Raw genomic sequence first — 12,800 nt, forward strand, 5'->3', positions numbered from 1 at the left:
AGGATCCCGCAGATTAATGAATGGATGGATGAATTTCCACATTTGATAAATGAGAAAGCGCTGAGATTTAACTGTTAACGTCTGACGCCCTGAAGGTCCCCCAAGGTCCCTCGATTCAGCAATCACCGCTACATACGTCCTTGCTCAGACTGCTTTTTAAAAGAGGTGATTTAGCTTCCAAACTACCCATATAGGTCACACTGATGCTCTGATTGTACAATCTCTCTCTCAGTGGGGGAGATAAAGGGAAAAAAAACTTTTATTCATTCTAGACTTGCAATCGATGTGACTTGTCTGTGAAGTGGATCAATAATGCCGCTCTTTGAAATCATCAATCACGTCAGTGGTGAATTTAAAAAGCGTAATTAGGAACAGCGTTCTTAAACATCCTGTATTGATGTCTTCTTTGGTATGGAGAAAGACACCATTCTGCATCATTAACTTTGTATTATTGCCTGATGGAGCCTGCTGCTGCTACTTCCCCACCTGCTGAACTCTGAGCGCTGTGTGTGATTGGGCTTTCAGACCAAATTCTCCCCTCTTTCACTTGCTGATGGGGGAAGTGAAGCTTGCAGGCCTAAATTGGCTGGAGTATTGTAATAAGCCCCTGTCCGCACTGGAACCCAGGCCATGGAGTTATCCTTCACAATGCTTCATATCAGAATTGTTTGTGGAGCTGAACACGTGTAATTTTCTCTCTAATCATCTTATTTGATTACCTTTGTGCAGGTTCTAACCTGACATGACATTACACAGCCATGAGCACACATTCTCCAGCATTCCCATAACTTGCCACAATCTTCTGTGTTGTCCATCTGTCTCTCTCTGGTAATAAAATGGTATCAATACTGTGGAGAGGGCAGGTGGGCGGTTGTAATAGAGTAATTTATTTTAGTTGTCACAGAAATATAAGTCTTTGATTAGGGAGCTATACACATCAGGCTACACAAATAGAACCTTTCATCAAATCACAAAGCATGTGACACTATTGACCGTGGAGTCTTCTCACTGGGTTTCATCTTCCCCAACATAATACAATATGTGAAGAGCACAATGATGCAAAATGCAACAGTAATAGAGCTCAAGGCAAATCTTCTGCCAGATGAGTATTACATTTGGGCCAGTGAAATGCACAAACAAGCTGTATTTTTGTAAGGTAAAGCAAAGATGTTGATGCAAGAAATACAGATCATCATTATTACATTATGACAAAGTGAGTGTGTTAGAGATTTGCGACATGCTTGCCACAAGTTTTGTGGCTATTCAGTGGGTATTTTTCCCAGTCTGAGAGAAATCTGTAATGCATTTACTGTACTAAATCACATTAAAACGATATGTCATCAGAGATTAAAGAAACATGCTAAGCTGAAATACTCACTTCTCTGACAATAATGCGACATCCTCCTTTGAAATTTCTATTCTGTATGACTTGTGTTTTTGTTTGGCAGTTTCATATTAATTAGAGTTTAATGTTTGCCAGATGAGTAAGTAACTGCTTATGAGTTGTAAGAAATCATTAATAATCTTGTAGAAGGCATAGACATTTATAATTTAAATTGAGCAATATCTTAATGGAGTCTGGCAGGAAGAAGGCAGGCAGTCGCTGAACTCCAACTCCAGAGTGAGTATTCTCAAAGCAGTGGGCTTTGGTTTTCAGGATAACAAGTTTAGCTTTACATCACACTGTCTGACTTTCTGGGGAGGAGAGGGCAGGGGGAAACAATTCGCTTTAACCATAGATTGTATATTAAGTAGGGCTTCAACATATTTAATGTACAGTCTGTTGCTCCAAGTTGCTATTTGGAATGCTACACATTGCTCCTTTAAAGGCTCTGTTCACCCAGTTTACAAAAACACATATGTTTATACGTATTCCTAGTGGTATATAGCCATTCAGATAGTGTTGATTTCAATTTCTAAGGTTTCGTTTCAACCTGCTAACAATAATATAATATGAGCTTCGTGTTCTGGTGTACAGGTGACAGTAGGTGATATGTTCATTTTTAACAGGGGGGTTTGGTTGCTGATCCACCAAGTCAAACTGACTCATGAACGACTCCTTTGGTTCTGTATTTTTTAATAACAGTACTTTAATAATATGGTCAGGGCCATAGACTTTAACTGTCACAGGCCTCAGTCAGATAAAGGATCCATGAGTCAGGCAGACAAGACTAAAATATTCAACTAAACAACCCCTTTTTCCCCTGCACTCTCTCTGCTACTAGAGGATGGAGAGGGGAGATAGCAGGTTAACAAAGGGGAAAACTCAATTCATCAATCATCTTTAGGAGCACCAAAGCTGCTCTGGAGGTTTGTGGTCTCCAGTACCTGTTAGCCCATTACTGCTTACTAATTGAAATACTACATCATCACTTTATTACAACCCAAAAGTTGGGATGAGCGAGTTTCCTCTTCAGTGCACCTGCGCATGAATCATGAATGAACACAGCGGTGCAGTGATAGATCTAGATAATTATCTGGACTTACTATTATTACTTCCACTTATTAAAAACACAGTCACAGTCACATCCAGTTGTTGAAGAAGTATTCAAGTCTTAACAATACCACAATATACAGTATATATACTAATATACAAGTAAAACACCTGCATAAAATATTCATCTAAAAGTACGAAATCATTGTTGCCAAAATGTAGTGAAAGTACTAAAACTAAATGTCCTAATTCCTGTATACATTACAGTATTATATTATGGTATTATTATTATTAATATTAGTGCGTTAACATATAAGCAGCATTTTAAAACCATAAGTAGTTGAGGTAGAGTGGCCTTTAACCATTATATACTGTTGGGTAGTTTAATCAATCAAATAATCAACTAACAATGTATCATTCTTTCTAAAATTATTATAAATTTTTATATAAAATCTTAACCTTCAAATCAGCTGTCCAACCTGTCAGATAAATGTAGTCAGTAGGTGATTTGAACAGGGATGAGGGGGGATGCTATCCCCCTTGCGAACTAAATAACCAAAATACACTTTCCATTCATCCTCCTTGTTAACTTGACACTCCGGTCTCCATCCTCTTGTAGCAGAGAGTGCAGGAACAGAGGGGTTGTTTAGTTGAATGTGCTGTATGTGTCTAGTCTGCCTGACTCGTTGATCATTTATCTGATCTTTAATGAGTCTGGGCCAACATTTTTTCTTTACCTTCAACTAATATCATCACTAAAAGCAAACGTTGTCCCCTGGAATGAACCATTGGAAACAGATTTCCTGCAATCTATTGTGAATTCACAACAGACAAAGGGCCTAATATCAAAATTCAGCCTTCATTAGAACCACTGTCATTCTGTATACACCCTTCAGTGTATCATCTGGAGATCTATGTTGGAGGGTGGCAGGCACCATTGTTTATTTCATTTCTAGTATTATTTCCCTTTATATTTCTTCTTATATTGTTTTCATTTGGTTGCTTTTGTTTTATACATTAATGTTACATCATGTTACTATTTGTCGTGCGGGATCCACAATAAATATTTGATCACAAAAAGAGAGAACTCATTCATCATTTATCCTACTTAAGTTTGTACAGTTAACGAGTCTATGGCCCCGACCATAGTCCTGAAAAATCAGTAGCCAAACAGCGCTGTGTGTTAATAAATCCATGGTGCTGTCCATGGTGCTGAAGTAGAAGAAACACATCTGTCACTTTCATCTTGCATCTATAATATTCCCTAAACTATACTGCTTATATAGCTAGGTTACTGAAATGAACCAGTCTCTCATCACTAGAGTAATCCCATTAAGCCATCCTCTCAAATCATGTACTGAATGTTGTGGAGTAAAAAGTATATTTACCTCTGAAATATATTTGGGTAGAAGTAGAAGCAGAAGCAAATAGAGATACTTAAGTGCCTCAAAATTAATCATACTTAAGTGCAGTATTCAACTTAATATCTTTATATATACTTTTATTTGAATATCTCCACTACTTTATAATTCTACTCAAATACATCTCAGAGCAAAATATTCTTCAGCTTGTTCTGTTAAGTTTGTCTGACAGCTTTGATGACTAGTTACTTTACTGACTACCATTTCTAATACCCTCCCTGTCCAGTGAAAACCATATATCTCAAGCAATGGTGATTTTGAGTGTGATAGACTAAACATTAATGTGTTCCTTTATGGGTTGAATGAAAAACCTAAATAAACTATTTAAAAACTGTCGAGGATTAGCTGAAAAATACACAAAGCTGAAAACAGGCCTGTTTTTCTGAGCTCATGAAAACTTTTTAGATACATAGCAATATATGATGATCTTATACAATATGAGGCATTGCTGCAGATTAAACTGCCCAACAGTATCATTAAAATGAGTGCAAATGTAAACATTTACGACAGTCAAACACAACATACACATTAATGCACTATTAATATGAACAACTGACAGGAACCATTTTTACAGAACACTGACTATTTTTACTTTTTATACTTAAAATACATTGTACTGATAATATGCACATTGTGCTGATAATATGCACATATGCACATAATTTAAATGAGGTTTTGGATACATGTGTATGAAGTATTTTCAGTGTGTTATTAGTGCTTTTTCTTAAGAAAAGTATCCAAATATTTTTTTCCACCACAACTGGTCACACTATATGCACAGCTATTTTTGCGTCATCATTAAAATTATCACTATTATTTCACGTTGAAAAAATATTAAAACTGGAATACTTCTGCCTACAAAGCTTGTTACCCACTTTGACGGACAGTAGAGGAGCTTTACATGTACTTTGATGTTCTACAGATGGTACAAGTTAGTTCTTTCACCAATTACACCTTCTACTTAGCAAACAAAACAAATACAGAGACGTCCAATTGAATTCCACCCTGACTGTACCTTTAAACCACTCGGCTGTCCTGCGCAGCGCACGGCACAGTCTGGAACGGTCCCAGTCAGTGCGCATGCGCGGGAAGTTGCTGCCGCAGACAGCAGCAGCAGCAGTGATTCGGCAGCGCAGGGCAACGGGAGAAAATCTGTTCGTTTTAAACCATGGCGACGTACTAAACGATGCCTTTCGCAGAGGTAAACGGAGAGTAAGTAGTTGTATCCTAATAACACGCCTGCCGCCCGATACTGTGTGACATCCTCTCAAAATTGTGGCATAAATATTCGGAAAGCTGGAGAAGGCAACAATGGGACTGTGTATGTTTCAGACTGACTGGCTAGGTTAGCTAGTAGCCAGGAGCCTGGGCAGTCAGCTGGCACACTGACTGGCAACATGCAGCTTTATTGCTACTGTATTGCTCCCCTGTAATGTCTGGACGGTCTGACTGTAAGCCCTTATGGCTTTAATTGCCTTTATGAGCCAAAAATATTTAATTCAGGGACTAAAGAGGGATGGATTCTTGCTCAAAGCTGATGTTAACTGAATGAAACTGGGCTTGTGTTGTTAGCTAGTTGTGTTTTTTTTGCAATGTGACAACAACCAGTGAGGATTAATTATAGTAGAGCTCCATTTGCCTGCCAAAATCATCATCATGATTACATCTTCATCACTGGGGTTTCCATTAACATGATGCAGACAGTTTTGTGCCATCTCTCAGGAGAAATTACAGCTAAGTTCCTTTCCTGGAAGAAGCCAGCTGTGGATGAAGTTGGAAGTGTGGTTATCTCCTGCTATTCCCGACTTGCAAAGTATGGTATAGCTGTCACTGAGTTGTCTCCCACTGCTAGTATCTGATATACTCATTAGGACGTGCATGCATACATCCAAATTTAGAGTGCCAGTCCTCTTCACTCGTGATACAGATGTTGTGCACAGCCCCTTTGCTCGCCAGCGTGTCTGCAAATAGCACTTCTTATTATAAACGTGCAGAGCAAAGTGTCTCCACCTGCAAAGGCAAGTGTTAAAGGTGATAACAAAAGGTTGACGTCACCGGGCTCATCCTGATCCTGCCGCACAACCTCGACCACTGAGGAGGTGGAGGAGGAGGAGTGCAGGAGGAGTAGTTTCAGAGGAGCTTTTTTTTTGTGCCATAACGTCTAATGGTTCGTGTCTGGAAGGAAGGGGTCTATCTCTGATCAAATTTCGGGTATCCTAAGGGCACACTTAACTAATGGGATCTTATCGATGTTTCTCCCCCCTCCAAGCCTGATCTTTACACGGCGGAATGTTAATGTTGCCACAGCCTGTCCGTGTTGTCTTTGGCTGCTGTTTTATTGTTGTAGTCGGTCTATAATAATGTCATGGAGCTTGACGGATATGATTAAAAAGCACACCGCAGTGAAGCAACACTTCTGTGACTGACTGGACTATGGGAGTGATCGGGTTTACTCTGCACATGGTAAGGTGATAAAACTGAAATGTCGAGAGATGTGAACTGTTTTGTCTGCATTTGCATGGGCATATTGAAATTGAAGTTTTATTTTGAAAAGCCACATTATCTTACCTTTAGAGCTGCTACGACTAATTGATTGGTTGTCAAGTATTGAATTTATTGCCATGTATACTGATATTATATCCTGATTAATCAGTCTGAGGAATGATTTGAGAAAAAGTAATAGTCTCTGATTACAGCTTTTTGAATGTGAATAGTTTCCGGTTTCTTTACTCCTCAATGACAGTAAACTGAATATCTTTGGGTTGTGAATAAAACATTATATTTGAGGACATCACCTAGGGCTTTAGGAAACACTGATTGACATTTTTCACAATTTTATAGACCAAACAACTAATCGATTGAGTAAAAAAAAAAAAAAAAAATCAGTTATATTGTGAAAAGCCATTACCTTGCCTTTACCAAAACAATGGTGAGACTGTTTGGTTTTTATGACAGCGGGGAGGATGTGCTCTGTGCTTGCTTACTCAAACAAGAGCCTGACATTACTTGCTCAGAAGTGCAGTTTTGCAATGTAGCTTTCTTCCCCTACATTTTCCAAAGAGCAGATAATTAAATTTCAGACCTTGTTGTCTGGGAAACTCAGGCCCCTAGACTCTGTGCAATTATCGTGTAGAAGGAGGAACCCTTTTTGCATTGGGGTGCTATGTTTCCCAGCACAATGAAGATTAATTAGGTCTTAGAAACAAATGACTGTAAGGCCTCTCCCCATCTGTAAAATGCTGCTCGCCTCTAATGACAGCAATCTGACAGATAACCAGAAGGATGGGAGTAAAATGCTTCAAAGTTAATGTGAGATATTGATGCGAAGGCTAACAACAATACATGTATAGATTTTGCAGTAGTTTACAGCAGAGGGTCTTAAAGTGGGAGGTGGACCTCCCCAGGGGTGCTCCAAACTATTTCAGGGGAGGTTCAGTGAATGGAAATTTAAACATTTACATTCATTATCAAAAGGAAATCACCTGTAGCCTGAATGTGTGTGATCTGGTTAAAGATACACTTTGGAGATTCGGTAGTTTGGAATAACTTTACCGTTTTCCTACTTTTCCACAGTCAGAAACTAATATTGCCTCAGGACAGACCTTCTTCATGTATTCGGTATAAACTGAAGTTGTGTCAAACTGCAGTATTAGACTAACCTGGCTCTTTTTGGAGTGTCTATGGGATCAAATGGGATAATCATGGTCTTATAGGTAGGACTGGGTACCAAACTTTGCTACTTTTATTGCACCCACCAGATTGCTTCAACACTATCAAGTATCAAAAAATGCATTGTCATTCAATGCTAAATTGCGATACGTAACAAGTAAATCTCATCAGTGTCAGTGAGCCAATACACACCCGGCATGCTTATACCAAGAGTGAATAATGGTGGTGATTGGCATCTTAACATTACACATTGCAGAAGCATGCACAAAAGAATTCCGTTACGCTCAGAGACAGGGATCATTGTTGTTGTTGTTGCTGTTGTTGTTTTTAACACCAGGTGTTTGAATGCCTACTTCCTTTAAAGTGAGTAGTTGTACCATGATGTATAATGTACTTTTCTTTTTGTTAAAATGGATTTGGTATTGAAAAAAGTATCGTTCAGGAACCGGTGTCAAAGCCAAGGTATCTGTACTGTTAAATCAGTGTCAAAAATTTTTGAATGATACCCAGGAATTGAAAAACTATAAAGTAGTGTAAAGTATACTAATGGGGAGCACCTTTTTCCAAGCTTTTACAGAGGAGAGGCCCACAGTCTCAGACTTTGACCCCCCGAGCTTATTTTTGCATGTTCTTAAAGATTTACTTCTATTTAAGTCTACAAATGATTTGTGTGTTTGCTCTTAGTTATAATGGCTGCAGATAAGCCCGAATGTCAGGAGCACCTGGTTCATTAGTTCATGTCATGCTGGTCAGCATTGTAGAAAATTACAGCGTTCCGCCAAATTGAAATACCACTTGAATGCATGTGTTAATTAGATCTCTGCGTGGCTTTTCAAAGTGTCTCTCCTCCTCTGCCCATGAGTCATGTGCTGACTCTTTGACCTGTCACCGCAAACCCAGAGTCTTTGCTTAGGGCAAACTGACAGGAAAGCAAGTTTGCATTGGTTTTTTCAGCCAACCACTGACAAATATATTGGAACGTATTGATTTACATTGTGGGTAGAGGAGGGTAATTTCCTCTAAAATACTTGTGTAGCATCTTGCTGCTGCTGTGGCCTCTCAGTCTACATTTGCTGCAGACGAGGTTAAACTATTAAAAAAAATACATATTGTAGAGAACGTACACACCTACGTTTTTAAGCCCACTTGAGTGGAAGCTTTTAAGTAGTGAGTAGAGTACAGTAATATCCACACCCACACAGTTTTCTAGACCTCTCTGTATCAAACTTTCTTCTTGTAAGCAAATGGCAAAGCTGATATTGGCAAGTGAGCACCTTACACTGAATCCCGGATGTTTTGTGTCGCAGAAGGTTGTCCACGTGACAGCCAAACAATCTGATTCCCAACATTAGGCCTGTCTCAGACAGCAGTAATAAGAGGATAACATCAAAGCTCTGCTTTATTTCTTAGAGACTTCAGAGCAAGACTATGAATAACAGATCACAAGGTACAAAGACTGAACCAGAGAACTTGAGCAGCTTTTATGTTTCAGCTGTTGTTGGGATTCACAGGGAGCTCATTAAAATACATTGATTAGTAACAGTCCTGATTCTGTGATTGTTGACTGTGAAATGGCTCGGCTAACCAGCATATTTTTGATGCAATGATTTTCTGTGCTGGAATGAGCCACTTGGCTGATGCTCGTTTTGGTTTATTCAAAGCCAGTCATTTGATGTAGCATTTTAGAGACGGTACTTGAATTGGAAATGTGTAACCGCACGCTCTTCCCAATGCAATACATTTGTCCCTTTCATATTCCAGCGGGGGCCTGTGTATGTTAAATCTCTTGCAGGTGTGAATTTTATGTGCATGGCAGATTTTTATTTTCCTCACCCCGGTCGTTTCAGATGAGCAGCATTTGTTGAGTATCATCCATTTGCTAAATGAGGCTGCCCCCCCCTTGTCCTGGACAGCAGGCCAGAGATTTCCCAGGTACCAGTGATCTGCCAGCCGGCTCCACCTTTCTGTCCTCCAGTCACCAGGGCAGCTGTCAGCCCATACTCTCCCACTCAGGCACCCACCCACTTGGAGAGTCTTTCTGTGAGGCCACCCGATGTCTTCTCAGCTGCAGGAGTCTGGTCTCAGACAGGGAGCAGATGTTTGGTAGCCTTTGTGTGAGTGGGCAAAGTCAGGAGACCCAGTGTGAGGGTCAAATGCAGGTCAGGCTCAGAGTAAAGAACTGCGGCCACATGATACATCCAGATCAGGTGTTTAGGGCATCATGGGCAACTTCTGGATACCTCTGAGAACAAGGGACTGACCTGCAGGGCTCAGGCTGTGGGGTCAGCTGTTACACGGTATTTAGTTTTGGTTCACATGGGTTGTTTTATATCGTGCCAAATGCCTACAGGCGATAGGCCTGATTTGAAGATACACTTTCTGTCTTTGTTTGCTACATTTTGTGTTCTTCATGACTTTTTTTGCATGGATTTGCATGTTAGCTGGCAGGTCCAATTAGGGCAAAAAGCATCGCTCTTGCTAGGTAGTTTGCGTAATCAGCAAACCCGAGGCCTTAAGCCAGGGAGTGCTGCAACCTGACGTTACAAACACCCAAGACCAAAGGGCTTTCTGAAATTGTTGTGTCTTCAGCTTGAGGGCAATCGGGGGGGAAAATCTAAGCCTCCCGGTGACATTCAGAGCAAAAACAGCAGTCATAGCAGCAGGAGGAACAAGGCTCGGTTTAGGACAGCATCTGTCTGATCAGGCTTGTCGGAGGCACTGGAGACGACAGGGTTGTTTATCCACCTCCATCTCACAGGAACAGCAGAAGAGCAGGGCAGATACTGTTATCTGTTTATGGCACAAGATAAGGCCATCTCAATCGGATCACTGACCCTCCACTGACACTCTCCACCCCCCATACCAGGCCCGGTGTAATAAGAGGTTGCCAGGCGAGTCCCATATCACTCTTAAGTAATCCTAATAGATGCCATTAGCATGTCCGTGGTTATTGCTGCAGTTTTCCAACAGCCATGCCAACTGTACATATCAGGGCATCATTAGACACAACCAGAGAGGCTCAGACTCTGACCCGGTCTGTGGGGTCAGAAAGAATGCCACAACAAAGCCCCAGTAAAGCTGTAGGGGATATCAAGTGGAGGGGATAGAGGGAGAGTGAGCTCAAAGTGTCATAGTTGGCGCAGACATTAGATAAGGCTAAGCTACCAGAGGATTATAGAGGGAGGAGATGTAAAATGCTGTCGGCTAATTGGGCTTTATTTTTAATATTTCAGAGGGTTCATTAGAGACTAAATTGGTGAAGGATTTCAGCTCTGGCTGTAGTCTGAGAGTCTTTTTGGGGACAAGCCTTACAACCTGAAAAAAGCAGAAGCACTTTATTAAGGTCTTATCATTGAGCGCAGTGTATAGTGTGTTCAGAGGAATGCTATTTTCTAGACCAAAATTTCTGTTATGATAAATGATTGCATTTTTTAATTCTTGCGTTTGGTTATTTTACATCCTCCCTTGCAATTAGAGATGTTCTGATACCATTTTTTTTCCTTCTCAATAGTGATTACAATACCTGATACTGATGACCGATTCAATACTGTTTAAAAAAAAGAAATCACAGAGTTTAATCTACTTTTTCCCCTACAACTCAAAAACAGTTAAGTCCAATCCAGTTCACAATCAGGAAAGAAAGACAACTCAAGAAGTCAGCTTCAGTTTTACTGCAAATCCTCATAAAACCAAACCACATTAGAATATTAATACTGATATAACAGCGTCTGTATTCACAGTTCAATAACACAGATTATGTACAGTATATACATCAGGTACACAATTCACTGAATTGTTCCTCCAATAACGCAGACTTTGCAATGTGATCTAATGCCAAGTAGAGCTGGTTTTTCTCTCCTCCACTGACCATATGAAATTTGGTGTACAGGATGCTGCTGCAAAGTAACAGGGCCCCATTTGGTGTCTAATATATTATCTGGTATCGGATCAGTGAAAAAGCTGGCATACTTGCTGATATCTGTATTTTAGACAGTACAAGATTCAACATCATTTTTATTTTTCACTTGTTCAGTTAGGCAAGTGGGTCAGAAATCTACTTGCCCAAAGTTAGTTTATGCTTGCCCCCCATACTAATTGTTGTATTTATCAGTGGTTTTCAAATAACAACAAAGACCACAGTGTATTATTATAATTAATCTAGGGTTAGATGTCTATAAAATGTCAGAAAATAGTAAAAACAATCCACCCAGTTTTTCAGAGTCTAAGGTGATGTCTGTCTCGTTTTGGCAGACTTAAATCTAAAGACATTCAGTTTAATATGATAATAAACAAACCTCCATAGTTGAGAGGGTGGTAACAGTATTTTGTTTTGAAAATTACTCTGACAATTAATCGATTATTAAAATAGTTTACATTTTAATTCTTTTTTACCACTTGCCCGGTCGAACAAGGGAGTTGCCAGATTTACTTGCCCAACATGGCATCTCCCAACATGGCGGGCAATCCATACTGCATGGAGGCATTTTCAGATACTAGTATTGGTATCAGAGCCATATTTGCATTAAGAATACATTGAAATTCATGTTTTTTGATCCATTTAAAATCCTGTTTTTTTTTTATTATTTTCTTGCCAAGAGTAGCTGCGTGAAATTGGAAATAAAATTGTGCTCTTTGTAACCTTTGGCAAGATAGAATAACCTGAAGGAATGATGGAGTTTACGGTATTATCCAGTTATCTTCTCCAAAATGACAAAGCAGTGAGTGTATCTGACAAAGCAGCCAAGGCTCGGAGGCTTCGTCTGGATCTTAAAAGCTGTGCTGGGGAGGGACGGAGGCCGAGGTGAGCGGTCAGTGCGCGGCACTTTGCCATGACCCTCCTCAGTTTATCATCGGCTGCACCACTTCTCCAGGCCTCAGTGTGTGGGTGTGTGTTTTTTTTTTCTGTGTGCGTGCAGTGTACTGGAGATCGAGCGGCGCTTAGAATGGGGCCCTTTATAACCTCCTAACCCTCTGGTCCCTGTTTGCAGCCATTGTTGGACACAGTGAATGGTATCTCCGTGCCTTGAAAAGTAACCAGATGACATTCTTCCTGTTGTTCAAAAGGGCCCGGGGTTGTGTTGTGAAAAGCGGCTGAAAGGATAGGCTAAGACTGTGACCTTCAGAGGCTAATCTCTGGCATGTCATTCAGTGCCCGTTTGAAGCAAATGCAGACCTTTCTCCCTGATAGCAATGTACCAAGTCAAACAAGGCAGAAATTCCTCTTAGCTTTTCAACAGTTACACTCCAAAAACAGTCAAGTTGTTTTTTTTATTGAA

At 40.2% G+C, this 12,800-nt stretch overlaps 1 protein-coding gene across 4 annotated transcripts in view; it reads left to right on the forward strand.

The window, feature by feature from the left end:
• The window catches only part of fam222ba (family with sequence similarity 222 member Ba), a 51,115-nt gene that overhangs the window by 4,732 nt on the left and 33,583 nt on the right, over positions 1 to 12,800 (forward strand). The window contains exon 1 of one of the 4 annotated variants that reach the window (XM_084730785.1): positions 4,937 to 5,067. The exons of 1 other annotated variant lie outside the window; for it this stretch is intronic. The gene's annotated coding sequence lies outside the window, so the exon portion shown is untranslated. Of the gene's footprint in view, positions 1 to 4,936; positions 5,068 to 5,106; positions 6,319 to 12,800 lie in introns of those variants that run through there. 2 more of the 4 variants (XM_084730788.1, XM_084730787.1) reach the window with 2 other exon arrangements.

Source organism: Lutjanus erythropterus, chromosome 11, assembly GCF_056507025.1.
Source record: "Lutjanus erythropterus isolate fLutEry1 chromosome 11, fLutEry1.hap2, whole genome shotgun sequence".
NCBI lineage: Eukaryota > Metazoa > Chordata > Actinopteri > Lutjaniformes > Lutjanidae > Lutjanus > Lutjanus erythropterus.